Source organism: Heliangelus exortis, chromosome 3 (genome assembly GCF_036169615.1).
Source record: "Heliangelus exortis chromosome 3, bHelExo1.hap1, whole genome shotgun sequence".
NCBI classification, from domain to species: domain Eukaryota; kingdom Metazoa; phylum Chordata; class Aves; order Apodiformes; family Trochilidae; genus Heliangelus; species Heliangelus exortis.
This window is the reverse complement of record NC_092424.1, coordinates 20,853,088-20,866,309: the sequence shown is the minus strand read 5'-3', so window position 1 is coordinate 20,866,309 and position 13,222 is coordinate 20,853,088. Positions and strand designations below refer to the sequence as shown.

General features: G+C 44.0%; 1 protein-coding gene across 1 annotated transcript in view; it reads left to right on the top strand.

Annotated features, from left to right (window-relative positions):
- PKDCC (protein kinase domain containing, cytoplasmic) overlaps nt 1–13,222 on the top strand; it is a 36,048-nt gene that overhangs the window by 1,139 nt on the left and 21,687 nt on the right. The window lies entirely within an intron of this gene.

Sequence of the window (13,222 nt, the reverse complement as noted above, 5' to 3'; positions counted from 1 at the left end):
CTCCCCGGGGAGGCTGGAGGCGCGCCGATGGGCGCTTTCCTCTGGCAGCCGCGCACCATCAGCAGTGATAACCCCCGCCGGCAAGTGATTCTCCTGCCCCGGGACAAGGCGGAGGGAGTGTGCGGCATGTGGGGCATTGCCCTCGGCCCCCCGGTTCAGGGTTGACCTGACCGTGGTCCTCCCGCTATGGTTGGCTTTGCGGCTTGCTTTCTGATCGTTCTTCGTAAATAACAGAGGTGACGAAGGGGTCGAGGGAGAGGGTTTAGGAAGGACTGGGGGATTGCTGCGGGCACCCTGGAGAGACGGAGGCAGAGGGGGCACAGGCGGGCGCGGGCGCAATCTCTGGGACGGCGCTGTGTGGGGCACGGGCAGCCCCTGGCACCCGGGTCAGTCCCCGCAGAAATCCCGGGGGGACGGGCCGAGGGTTAGTCCTGTGAATCAGTGCGCTCACACCGCCACACTTGCCAGGAGGGCTGTGTAGTAGGACTGTTACACATCAGCATGACTCTCAACGGGTCCATTTGGATGTAAATGCTGGTATGGAAATTCCTATTGCGTTTCGCATTGCATGAGCGTTGCAGTAGAATAAAAAATGAACATTAGACCAGACGGTCTCACAGTAGGTGCTTTTTGAACTGAATCGAGTAAAGGAGTTTTGTGTTTCTGCAGCAGCAGCAGCCGCAGGAGTACCAGCTCCCACACGAGAACTTAAGATCCTAGCGATCAAAGCTCTCGAGTTTCTGTTCAAAGAAAGGGTAATCATGATTTATCCACGACAAGAAAGTAGATATTAAAATTCCTTCCTTCCTTCCTTCCTTCCTTCCTTCCTTCCTTCCTTCCTTCCTTCCTTCCTTCCTTCCTTCCTTCCTTCCTTTCTTCCTTCCTTCCTTCCTTCCCTTTTCTTTCCCCAGTGGTGCCAACTGTAATACATAAGGAGAACATCATCCAGCAGGTTACAAAGAGTTGTGCTCCTAGTAAAGATGTTTCTCCTCTTGTTGCTGTGATGGATTCTTGTTTGGAAACCCCTGCTTCGGTGCAGCCATCCTTAGTGATTGAGTTGACAGCAGGAGATACACCCTAAAGTTGTAAATGTGGAGGGGAATTCCCAACCCCGCCTCGTTTTTCTTGCTCTAGTGGAAGCGAACTGGCCAGGTTGATCTGGAGGCGTGCGTTTTTAAATTGGCAGATCTTTTTGGTAAGCGCTAGTGTTTCTTTCCAGTGTTACTCGTGTCGTTTTCCGCTCTGTAAACATTAATCCGTAAATAGATCGCTCAGCCCACTAAATAGATTGTCCGCGCTGTCTGTGAAGGGTCCCTAGCAGCAGCCGGTGTTATTTCCGCGTGTGTGGGCAGGGATCCTCCGGCCGCGGGCGGGCAGCGCTGCTGGATCTGCCCAGAGCACCGCTGCCTCTGCAGCACACCTTAGGGTAGCCGCAGTAATTCACTCCTCCCTTTTGTGGTGTCAGGTGGAGTCTGGAGGGGGTAGCAAAGGCGAGGTGTGGGGTGCCCTTTGGCGAGGGGAGTCGGGGCTGGAGCAGCCGGATGAGGGGCAGGCGCTTCCACTGGTGCCGAGAGGAGAAACGCACCCAGCCCCCTTGCTGGGAAAATGCTCTCATGGGCAAAAATCCCTCCTGTTAATTAGAGTTACATATTTACATGCCACCCAATTTAAAAATAGTTTACACTTAAATCGGAACCATATTATTTTCGGTTTCGTTCAGATTTTGTCGTCGCGTTTTCTTTTGTCTGTCCTCCCGGCTCCATCAGCCGCTGGCAGAGCTGCCGGGCTGAGATCAGAAGAGCCCTGAGCCCCCATAAGCATCGACCCTTTTGTTTAACATACTTCATTCTAGAGTCGAACAGGGCGAGGTTACTGCGGCGAGAATGAGGGCTAATGTTTGATAGAACATTACCTTGAAAGGAGACTATAAAAATCGACCTGACAGGCTTTATCTAGGCATGGTCGGGGCAGTTGTATGGGCCGGGAACAGATCTCTGGTGTCACGCTGGAGTCGTAAAGCCGGTATAGAAAATGGGCATCAGCCACCAACATGAAATTTATTGATTATGTTTCTGGTATAATCTCAAAGGCAGCGGGATCTATCAACGTCAAGACTCATTTTTAGCTTGTTTTCATCGGAAGCCGGCCCAGGGCTTAGAAATTAACTGTCCAGGGGTTGCAGCCGAGGGAGAGGAAATCAGTTCAAAAACCAACATCTCCTCCCTTCTCTTCTGGTTTTTGACAGGCACTTTAGCTTCCAACACAGCAATCGGAAACATACTGCTTACAGATGCCACGGGCACTGCGACACACACTGGGCCAGCAAAGGCTTTCCTTGCCTTTCTTCCTTTTTTTTTTTTTTTTTCCTCTTTTTTCTGGGGCTCCTTTTTTCCCCTCACTCCCTACCCTGCTGTGGCTCCCAAATACGAGCCGGCTGCTATATATAGCTGGAAGGACATGTCACCCTCTTGCCACCCTGCTGTGCTGGGGGAGGGCAGGGCTGGCGGGCAGCCTGCAGCAGCGCTTGCTCCGGGCAGGACGAGGGGTGCCGATGGGATTTGGGACACTGTGGGGAGGCTTTTTCCCTTGTGGGGAGGGATTAAACAAACCTGGGACCTGTCCACGCGGGCCACCGTGGGCACGTGGCCCGCGTGGATGGGTCCCCTGCCCTGGTCAGGGGCTATTCGGGGTGAATGAATTCTATTTTGTTGGCAATAAAAGGTTCCATGTAGGTTCAGTCCTAGGAAAGGGGGTTTTCCTGTAAATCTCTGGCAGCTGACAGCCTGAAGTGTAGTTTGTAAGATAACAGGCTTGTTCTTTACTGTCTCAGCAGTTCCCATTCTGGCCTGTCTCTTGTCAAAATCAGCTTTTTTTTTTTTTTTTTTTTTTTTTTTTTTTTTTTTCCAGCCATCCTCTTAAAAGACTTGATTATTGTACAATATATGATAGAGGGGAAAAGAGCTCTTTCCAGAAGGTGCTGCTGCCTTCAGACAACATGCTGACATATCCACCGTGCCCTCCACTGGGGGAAGGAGCCAGATGTGTGTCAGCTTCAGCAGATGTGGCAAATCGTCTATCAAAAGAAATGTGGAAAACGAGCAAGGGGGAGAGTGTTTTCACATCAGCCGAGGCTGAGGTGAAGGCAGCTTGCCCTCATATTTTTATTTCCACACTCTGCCTGCCACTTGTACACCCGTGGCAGTGCCAGCGCTGGGCCACCACTCCCCTTGTCCCTGCAGCTCACCAGGGCTGCCTGAGGGGCTCCCTGGGCCACTGGGAAGGGCAGGTGCGGGCTGCAGTGGAAATATATTTGCTTTGGAGTGGGGAGTAGAGGGGTAGTTCATTAAAGTTGATTTTATAATGAAGGGCACTGGGGAAGAGGGAGAACTGCGACACTGATTTATTGTAACAGCGGATTTAGTGGCCCGCTAATTGCTTTGCAGTCGTTCTGTGTCAAATGCGGTGCCTGATCTCTTCCTTTCCCTCCGTGCTGCGGTTTCTTTTCTTGCAAAGTTCAAATGCTGCTGTCTGAATCCTGCCTTTCTGTGCGTTTTAGTGGGGAAGATGATTTAGTGAGCTTTAATTCCTCCCTGCCCGTATTTGAGGAAGAAAAGAAAATCAAACCATTTGCAGCTAATTTCAAACAATGGGCGCGATTGTAAAGACACAAAGGCAATGTTTGATTTACTGTAATAATGTAATTATAGCCCTGGAGTATCAGAATTAAGGGTGTTGCCATTCATGGGCATAAGCCGTTCTTTGGAGGAATTTTTTTTTAGTATTTTAATTTTTTTTTTTTTCATTGCTGAAGCTGAAAGGAAGGGAAGGTTTGGAAGGTTTGAAAGCGCAGACGTTTGGAAAAGTGCAAGTTTATTTCTGTGACAGCTATTTATCAGCACTTCTAGTGTGAGCTCACAATGATTCATTCACGAAAGAGCTACCGCTTTCTTAAAAAGAAGCACAAAAGCTCAAGGAAAAGGATTGGCTTTGTCTGAAACCCGTGGAAGACACCAGCTGCTAACAGAACCACTGGTTTGCTGACTGCCCAGACAAGGCTGTTTCATTTGGCTGATTGAGCTTTAATGTAAAGTTAAAGCACAAAGATGAAATACTGAGATGGGATCAGTGCTAGAAAACCTCACTGTCCAAGTCGTCTTGGATATGAACCAATTAATATAGAAACTGCTGTCAGTTAGCTCTAGTGTATTTGTTACTTATTTTGTTTCACATGGCTGTGATTACAGAGAGAATATTTATCACTTTCAAAATTGATTAAATAGTGCTGAAAATAATACATCACTGGATGCTCACAGTTTCAGTAGACTTAAGATGTGCTAGGCTGTGGTGATACGTTTAAATACCTATTTTTAAATAAGATTTTCTTTTCTCTCCATGGGGTAATTAACAGGCCATTCACCCTGATGGTTTCCCCATGCATATGTGCAGTCAGCAGGACAGGGAAAATTTTAATTTTAATGTGAGAATTAAAATAGTAAAGGTTTGTATACAGTTTGTTGATTCCAAGTGGAAGCAGACAGCCTTCTCAAGCCTGAAGAAAGTCAATATACAATTAATTTCCAGTGTAAATACACTTGCACAGGGAATGTGTGGACTCTAGAAGGTCTGGTCCCTCCCCATCCTTCTGTGATGAATCCATTGTTGTCTGCAGAGCAAGGAGAGAGGAAGGGGAGATCACTCCATGGTGGAAACAGCTCATCAGAGCCCTTTTCCCTGTTGCCAGCAGGGGGGCATTGAGTCCTCTTTGTGGTGTAGATGATGCAGGATTCCCAGCAACAAACCTTGGTCTGCAGTTGGGTGGAGTTTGGCCATGGTAACTTTGGGAGCTGCTAGCCTGAGAAGGGTGCTGAGATTGCTGATACCAGCTGCTCCGTGGCTATGCAGAGAATTTGTAATTGTGAATCTTCGATGGGGCAGTAGAGGTTCACAACTCTTGGAAGCAAAACTTTTAAAACAAAGTGCCTAATGAGAATTAACCTTCCATGCTGGAGCTGGGGGTGGTTGGAGTCTGACCATGTGCTTCCCTTGCAGCCATCAGTGGGGCTTGCTGCAAGTAGGAGGGTTGGTTGGGATTTTTTTCTGATGCTTTTGATTGGCTCAAGATGAATGAGACCACCACACGCAGTGAAAGACCAGGCTGACAAAATCTGTTTAGCAGTGTTAGGATAAGAGGAACTTAAGATAAGCCTGCCAAATCTTTGCGGGGTGGCAGCAGAGGCTCACCCTGCTCGCTCACCACCTTGTTCCTCTGGTAAAGCTGCCAGCGAGCAGATACGGAGCTGATTCTTTGTCCCAGTCCCTCCACTGCTTGATGTTGCTATAGGTGCACCTTGCAGGACACGGGGTGCCCAAGTCACTTGGGCTCGATACAGGGTGTCAGCACTGGACATAGATGTGGGTGGAGAGAAAAAGTGGAGGCAGTGCCACCTACTGCTGGCTTGGCGGAGACAGCTCGGTGCTGGTAACAGATGTCCCCTCAGCTCCTAGGAGCTCCGGGTGGAGTGGAGAAGGGCAGAGAGAGCAGACAGATGCGGTTTGGCGAGGAAAGAAGAATTACACAAAGTGCTTCTTTATTGCGAGACTGTTTCCCAAAAGGCCCAGATGTTATCCTGCACTTTTAAGAGTGAAGAAAGGATCTGTTAACAAGAACTCCAGAGCTGCTGGAAGCCCAGAGCTGATACAATTGCAAACCAGCTCTAACTGTTCGTGTCACTGGAAGACAAGCAGTACATCTCGATGCTGATGTTTCCATATGAATTTTTTCCCGTTGGGTTGCATGGGATGGAAAGAGGGTGTTCAGATTGCAAAGCCATTGGCAGGACCAGCTTTCCATAAGGAACATGCCATCACATAAGTTAAAAGGGCTACATGGTCCATCCTTTCAAAAGTGGTGTTCATAAAACTAATCCCTGTCATTTGCTGAATGATTTCTATGGTTGCTTTCTATGGTTGCTTCTCAGTTTTATGTGCCATGTAAATCATTCCAGAAGACTCTGTTTTGAATTTCTGTTTCCTTTATGAGAGCTGATGACTTGCTACCTCACCCAGTTTCCTTTAGGGGAGCCAAGCATTGCTCCTTCTGCACAGCATCTCAGGGAGATCAGTGGTCACCACAGGATGCTGTGGATGTGATCAAGTTCTCCTTTGCTGCTTGCCTTTTTTTCATAGGAATGACCATGAGTGAACAAGGCCACCCCACCCTGTGAATAACCTGGCCTGGGAATTGCTTATGACTGGGGCAGAATTGCAAGGGGAAGCACATGGTTTTTAGAGTTTCCTTCTCTCCTTCCCCTTGCCAAAGGTGAAGTAGCTTGGTAAACCTCTTTTCTTCCTGTCACCCAGTGATAGCATACATGGGAATGGTTTGAAGCTGTGCCAGGAGAGGTTTGGACTGGACATTAGCGAGCATTTCTTTACTGAGAGGGATGTCAAACACTGGAGCAGGCTTCCTAGAGAGATGGTTGATGCTCTAAGTCTGTGAGTGTTTAAGAGGCATTTGGGCAATGCCCATAACAATGTGCTTAACTTTTGGTCAGCCCTGAAGTGGTCAGGCCATTGTGCCAGATGATTGTTGTTGGTCCCTTCCAACTGAAATTATTTTATTGTGTTCTGTCATATCCTTGAGTTGCAGTGGGGTGGTTATGACTTTTGCATGTGCTCTGTCTTATTGCAGTCCAATTTTGGGAATGTTGGTAGGGCTGTGGTGGCTAGATAAGGAGGCAGGAGATGACCCCTGGAAAGTAAAGGCAGGGCTGGCAGAGCTGTCCTACTTTGGTCCTCTGCTTTCCATACAGACACAGAGAGAGCTGACCCACACTTAGAAGTGTTTCAGCCTTGTTTTATGAAGTGTTAGTGTCAGATACACAAGCTGGATTTTTTTTCTTTTCAATGGATTTTTGTGCCAACACAGTTGTCTGATATTTCAGATCTATGCCTTGTGGCATCTAACTCCTATTGCAGTTTTTCATTTCTGTGATGGCTATGAAAACCTTGACAAGAACTCGTTCTTACAGGATTAGACTAATACTAATATTGACTGTAGACATTTTAAAGACAATGTTATTTTTTGTCACAGTCTGCTGAACCACTCAGTTTAGGTAGTAGACACCAACCATGGATGTTTTATATTATTTTAGGCTGAATGTGGAACAACATAGTTTGGAAGAGTTGCTTTTTCTTCTTGGACCATATATGTAGCTACAGATAGACTCAAGCTTATTTTAAAGCTCACCATGATAAAATACACAGTGATATGGCTCAGATACCTAAGAAAGAAGAACTATACAGATGGGTCTACTGAATCCAAGTTAAGCTTTTCCAACCATGTGATGCTCAGGGGTTGATAGTTTTGTGGTGCAAAATCATGTCATAACAAAGGGTTAATCTGGCAGTGCAGTGGAGCTGAATGCAGTCCTGGGGCTGGAGGTCAGGGGAGCTTCTGGTCTTGCAATTTACAAGATAATGAACTTCGCCTCCACTGATACCAGCCTGTTCCCATTGAAATCATGGCTGTATGAGGGATCTATTTGTCTTCACTGGAAGGCTTTACAAGAGTAGGCTACTTGTGTGACTAAATATTTGAAGGGTTGGGCCTTGAGCTTTTGCAGTGCAATGCAAATTCAAAGTGCTGTAAATGTTTTTAGTAGAAGAATTTTCCACTTCAGAGTATAAGGAAAGCAGGGGGAGTAAGAGGGAGATAACACTACTAAATCACAAGATTACAGTAAAAATACTGTGTCAGAGCAGCAGGTATATATGGATATGCATATGCATATAAAGTACATGGAGATATATATGTGGAACTCTGTGGATATTCTGACTGATACACTTAGATATAAATACGTGTGTGCTTCTAAATAACACGTTCCAATTTTTCCATTAATGAACTTCCATTTTTAGGAACAGTTCCAGGTATGAGATTCTCGTACTTTCTACCTCTTCTGGAGTTTAGTACAAATTATAATAATGCATTTGTAAATAAAAACCTAGGCAGAGCTGTGAATTCAGAGTTTAATATTTGGATTATGCACTGCTTGCTTTCGGTTCCAGTGTCCAGCAGCGGAGGAAATCCTGCCCCATAGCTGTCAGCACACAGTTCTTAAAGGTTCTGCGTGGTGCTGTGAATGCCCCACAGGAAAGTCTTTTTCCAGTGAAGCTCAGCACTTAGAGGGGCTTGTTTGTTAGATTTCAATGAGGAAAATCAATTCACTTCTCATGCATTATCTCTGTATCCTGTAGAAGGAAGGATGATGTTGGATTGGTCTTTATTATCTCCCTTTTTCCAGGTAGATACGTGTTACAGGTTTGCCCATGTTTTTGGGCTGAGTAGGTGTGGCAATATAAAAATTATTTTAATGTATTTGTATATTTAAACATTGAAATATAGATACAATATTATGCATATATAATATTTTGAAACATACACATATATGTTGTAGCTATGTAAATACATATGTACTTGGATGTATTATGCATTTATATTTATAAATTAATATACCATCAGCAGTGAAGGAAGATACTTAAAACCTGAGATCTGACTAGATCTTGGTGACATGAATGTCTGAAATCTTGTACTGCTAAATCAGAGCAGTGTCAGGTAGTGCTGTATGTTCTTGCTCTCCCAGGGCCTGTCCCAGTGCTTCAGGAATGAAAGGTCAATCCAAGATTTGGTTGCATAAAAATATTATGTTCACTTTGATAGCAATAAAGAGTCAAAAGGTTTTAAAATGTGCTGTTCTGGTTTTGACATGTAGTGGCTCAAAGGGCTCATCGTATAGCTACCAGTGTCAGCTTTTTGTTTCCCCTGGGCACCAAGTCACTACAAAATACAATCTTGACACAGCCAGTTTTGATTAAGTAACTCTGTGTCCATATAGTTTTGAAACGAAGGGCTGTGGCAAGCACTGATTAATATTGCTCTTCATAAAAGGGAGGTTTTTTTTTTTTAATGGTCCTTTTCTATTGAGGGCAGCAGTTAGGCTTGCTGTAATTAGTTTAGGTGAATCAAAATTGAGAAAAGAATTAGGTTTCTAGAAATTACTTCTGCTGTAATGCAATCGAGTGTGCCACTTGTATTACAGCAGGAAATTTTGGTCTTTATTTTTCCTGGGACCATGGGAATCTCACGTTCGTTAAAGAAAAAAGGAGGAAATTTCCACCTTTCGTGGTTGTAGAATTGTGAACATTAAGGGTAAAACCTAGCAAGACACAGAAGAAGATTCAGAGTGAAGTGTAATTTTATGGAAATTACATGATATTTGTTGAGGGGGTTTTGCTCTCCAGTAGCTGGGGCAGTGGGATAGAGCCCTGGCTGGGGCAGGGAGGTGGCTGGTCCTACCCTTCCTGACTGAGCAACCTCAATAAATGAAGTGTAACACTTTGGTGGAGGTTCTGGCTTGACGTTTATTTTTCAAAAAATCCAGCTAGGGTCCCTATGCTAATGCAGGAGGGCCTGTTTGCACAGACTTACCCTGCTGATGACAGCTTAATAAGCTCTTTTATTTTGTGTTTTTATTCAGTAAGCTTGTCAGCTTTTGTGTAGGAGCTGACCTCTGCTTTAGCCCTCCAACCCCCTCTCCTCCTCCCGGCCCCTGCCCCAGCTCCTCTGAAAGGGGCACCTCTGTCCCCATAATTTGTACTAAAAGGAAATTATAAAGGGAGGTGAACCGACTGGCTGGAGGGACATGGGCTCCTGCAAAGCAATGTAATGTTTGCTGGGCTGACCCTGTATGCCCAGAGTACCTTAAAGCTCTTGAAGTCAACAGGAGTTTTGGGTCTGTAACAACTAATGCAGGACTGAGTTTTTATCACTGAGGAAACCCAAACAGGGAGGGAAGGATTCGGTAAACAGGGCTATTCCAGATGAGTTATGGCACACAATGTGAGAACAGGTCAACATGTCATATCTGGCGTACGTTTTTCTTAACAGACAGAAAGGCATCCCAAAATTGTGACTGTTTGCTATTAGGTTCTATACAATGGTATATTGGGGTGGCATTTAAACACAGTGAGTCGAGATAGCAAAAAGATGTGGGATTGTATTTCTTTCCATTCGTTTAATTGGAACCATGCTGAAAAGACGTATGAAAACCATCACTTTTCAGTGTATTTAAAGTGTAGCTTTGCGATGCTGAGAACAATGTCCAACCTAATAGAATTTTAGATAGAGGAGATGTTTTGGCTCATCTTTTGCTTCCAGCTATATTCAGTTTTCCCGTGTGGTTTTTTTTCTTGTTACTGTATGCATCCAGCTCTCCGTTTCTTACTTCACTGTCTGGGAATACAAACCATATTGTCTCATTTGAGACCTTAAAATGGATTGGAGAAAACCAAAAAGGGTGGGGAAAAAAGTAATTTGGATAGTACCTCTATTACTTGTTATTTCTGTCTTAATAAGTCAGCTTCTTAAACAAAAGGCCTAAGAATTACTGTCTTGGAATCTTTTGCATCTACGTGTGTTCTGTATTTTGTAACATCTGTGTGGTGGGTGGTGGTTCATCAGGAGAGGATGAATGTAACCATTCTAGATGCTTAACTGACTGTTTGGGACATGCCCAGTTTGTAATCATGGTAATTGCACATACAAATATGGCTGTGTAATTATATGTGCATTTTTGCATTTAGTTTCAGGAGTTCATTTAGAAAAGTATAAATGTGGCCCAATAACTCCTTTGTATCTCAGACTCCTGTGCTTTTAAAACTCTATATAATTATGTAATAACACTGCATCTGGAGAGATTTCACTAAAGTACACTAAAGTAAAAGCAATAAAGAGCTCAGGTTAGATTATATATTTTTTTTTTTTTAGGTGGGCCTATGCTAACTTGCTCAGTATATGTTTTTCAGCTTGCAGTATTGATCAAGATCAGCAGCACTTGTGCAAGAAAATTAATTTTCTTGTGAAAATAAAGAGCAATTTATGTAAACCCCAAACTGAATCAGGTAATTTAAGCTTTCTCAATGACTGGAGCAATTGGATGGACATTACTATGGTAAAATATAATCTGAATACTCTGATGCTCAGGCAGTGAAGACTTTTGCCAAGGTACAAATTGAATACTAACATGAAAGAATTACTTATGAGGAAAGTTCCAGCTCTCCGAGAACAAATATAAATCATTATTATTACTATTGGCATTCATGGACTGAGATGAAGCAGATACAAATAGATACTGTATTTAATTTCTACTTAGGTGTTCATATGCACATAAATAAGCAGTAAAACTAATTTCTCATCTTGTTTGTGTGAAGAGATGCATATATTATATTTTTCTATTCAAACGAATATGTAATCATTTCTTTTCCTGGAAGGATTTTCACAAATGTTGAGGCTGTCTAGTGCAGGCTGCTACTTTTATGTATTCACTGGTACTGTGTGTGACCGAGCAGTTACCGTGATGCTGTCACTTCCCAGTCTGTGTTGCTTGCTGAGTTCCCTTACAGCTTTTTTCCCCAGTGAATAGTATTACTGTGCTAAGGACAGGCATTGAACTCTGCAGATGATCCAGAAGTATGTGTTAGATTTTAACATCAGAAGTGCAGGTTTTCAAACCTTCTGATCTTCCTCCTGCCTTCTGAGTCTGTCCCCACACGACAGACATGAAATGCGTAGTAGGAACAGTGGAATCCAGCTCGTGTCTAAGAAGAGATATATGTCGTATTAAATATTTTCATTGAATTTCATTTTTTGCTCGTTTGGAAGTCTTGAACAGAATTGTGCCGACGTGATCCTCTAAAATATTTCACAGCACACAGAGATTTAACACCTGTCAGTAAGTGGCACAAAAATGGTGTCACAAATGACAAGGAACAAACCCAAGTCCCATCTTAATGTCTCTAGATTAGGAAATGATTGTGGTTTCAATATTTGTCATTGTTGTGGCACTAAGGAGAAAGGTCCCTTTTCGTATTTAAATGTTCATATCTGCATCTATCACAAATTCACTGTTGTGCATTGATGCCAAAATCTTTTCAGCATGCTTTAAAATAAAATCTCCTAGCTCTTTTTTGTTTAGGTTAATGTCCGTGTTTAAGCAGATGTTTTGAAATACTGTGCCGTTTTTACACCAAAAAGAAAAACAGTTTACTTCTTTTACATTTTTGGCACCCTTTTTTCTTTTAAATGTAGACAGCTACAGTCAGAGCTGGCAGAACAGCTCATAACAAGCCCCGTGTTTGCTGACTTTAGCCTGGTCTTTGCTTTTTGGTCTGGGAGGGTCACAAGGCATAAGAATGTGCTTGGTATTTGGATCTGCTCTCAGCAGCTGTGTCCAGCCTCAGCCTGCTCCCTCCAGCTCCCTCCATCGGTGGCACTCACTGCTCTGGCTCCCTGCTTCCCTGGTGAGTTAGGGATGGTCCCTAACATCCACAGCATCCCTTCTGCTGTGGATGAACCTGGTTTCTTCTGCAGGGCCATATCTGAGCCCCCTCAGCTCAGGGGAGAGCCTTGTCAGCTTCCCTGAACTTTTTACGACTAAAAGGTTAGAAAAGTCAAATTAGTCCAGCCAAGGCGGTAGAGGAATAGCAGCAGGGTTTTTTTTTAAAGTTGCATTTTCACACATACCCTTTTACTCTGTGGTTTATTTGACCAGGGGCAGAGATTAGATTTAATTTTATTTCGTGTGTATGCTGTTCTGGCTGGAAAGTTGCGATCAGATCCCTATCAGGCTCATTTAATTGCCTCTCTGCCAGGGCTTGGCAGAGAGTTTGTAAAAGCCTGTCCCCCAGCCTTGTCAGATGTTGCCCCACTCCATATAAAGCAAGGCATCACTTCTCCATGGTCTTGAAGTATTCTTCTTGTGCAATTATTTGTGCAAGTGAAAAATTAATGATTCAAATAGCCTTAAAAAGCAAATACAAGGAGCTGGATCATAGCCGAACTTGCAATTTAAATGCTTTTAAAATTAAGAAGCTACTTGCAGATAGTGTTTTGGAGTACTTGCCGTTCTTTAACAATGCCACACACACACACACATCCATCAGGTACAGCGAGAGGCAATTTCTGGCTGGGAAAAGATAAGCTTTGATGCTTCAGTTGCTCTTGAAGCTCCCAAGTGCATGTTGCCATGAAATTCACAAGCAGTAGTTCTGTGGGAAATGTCATTATAAGCTATTTTGTGATGTCTTTTAAGGAGAAAGTCACTCTTGTTTAGCCAGGTGTTGCATAGGCTGAACTAATTGTCATGAGATTGATTTCTCTTTCTGC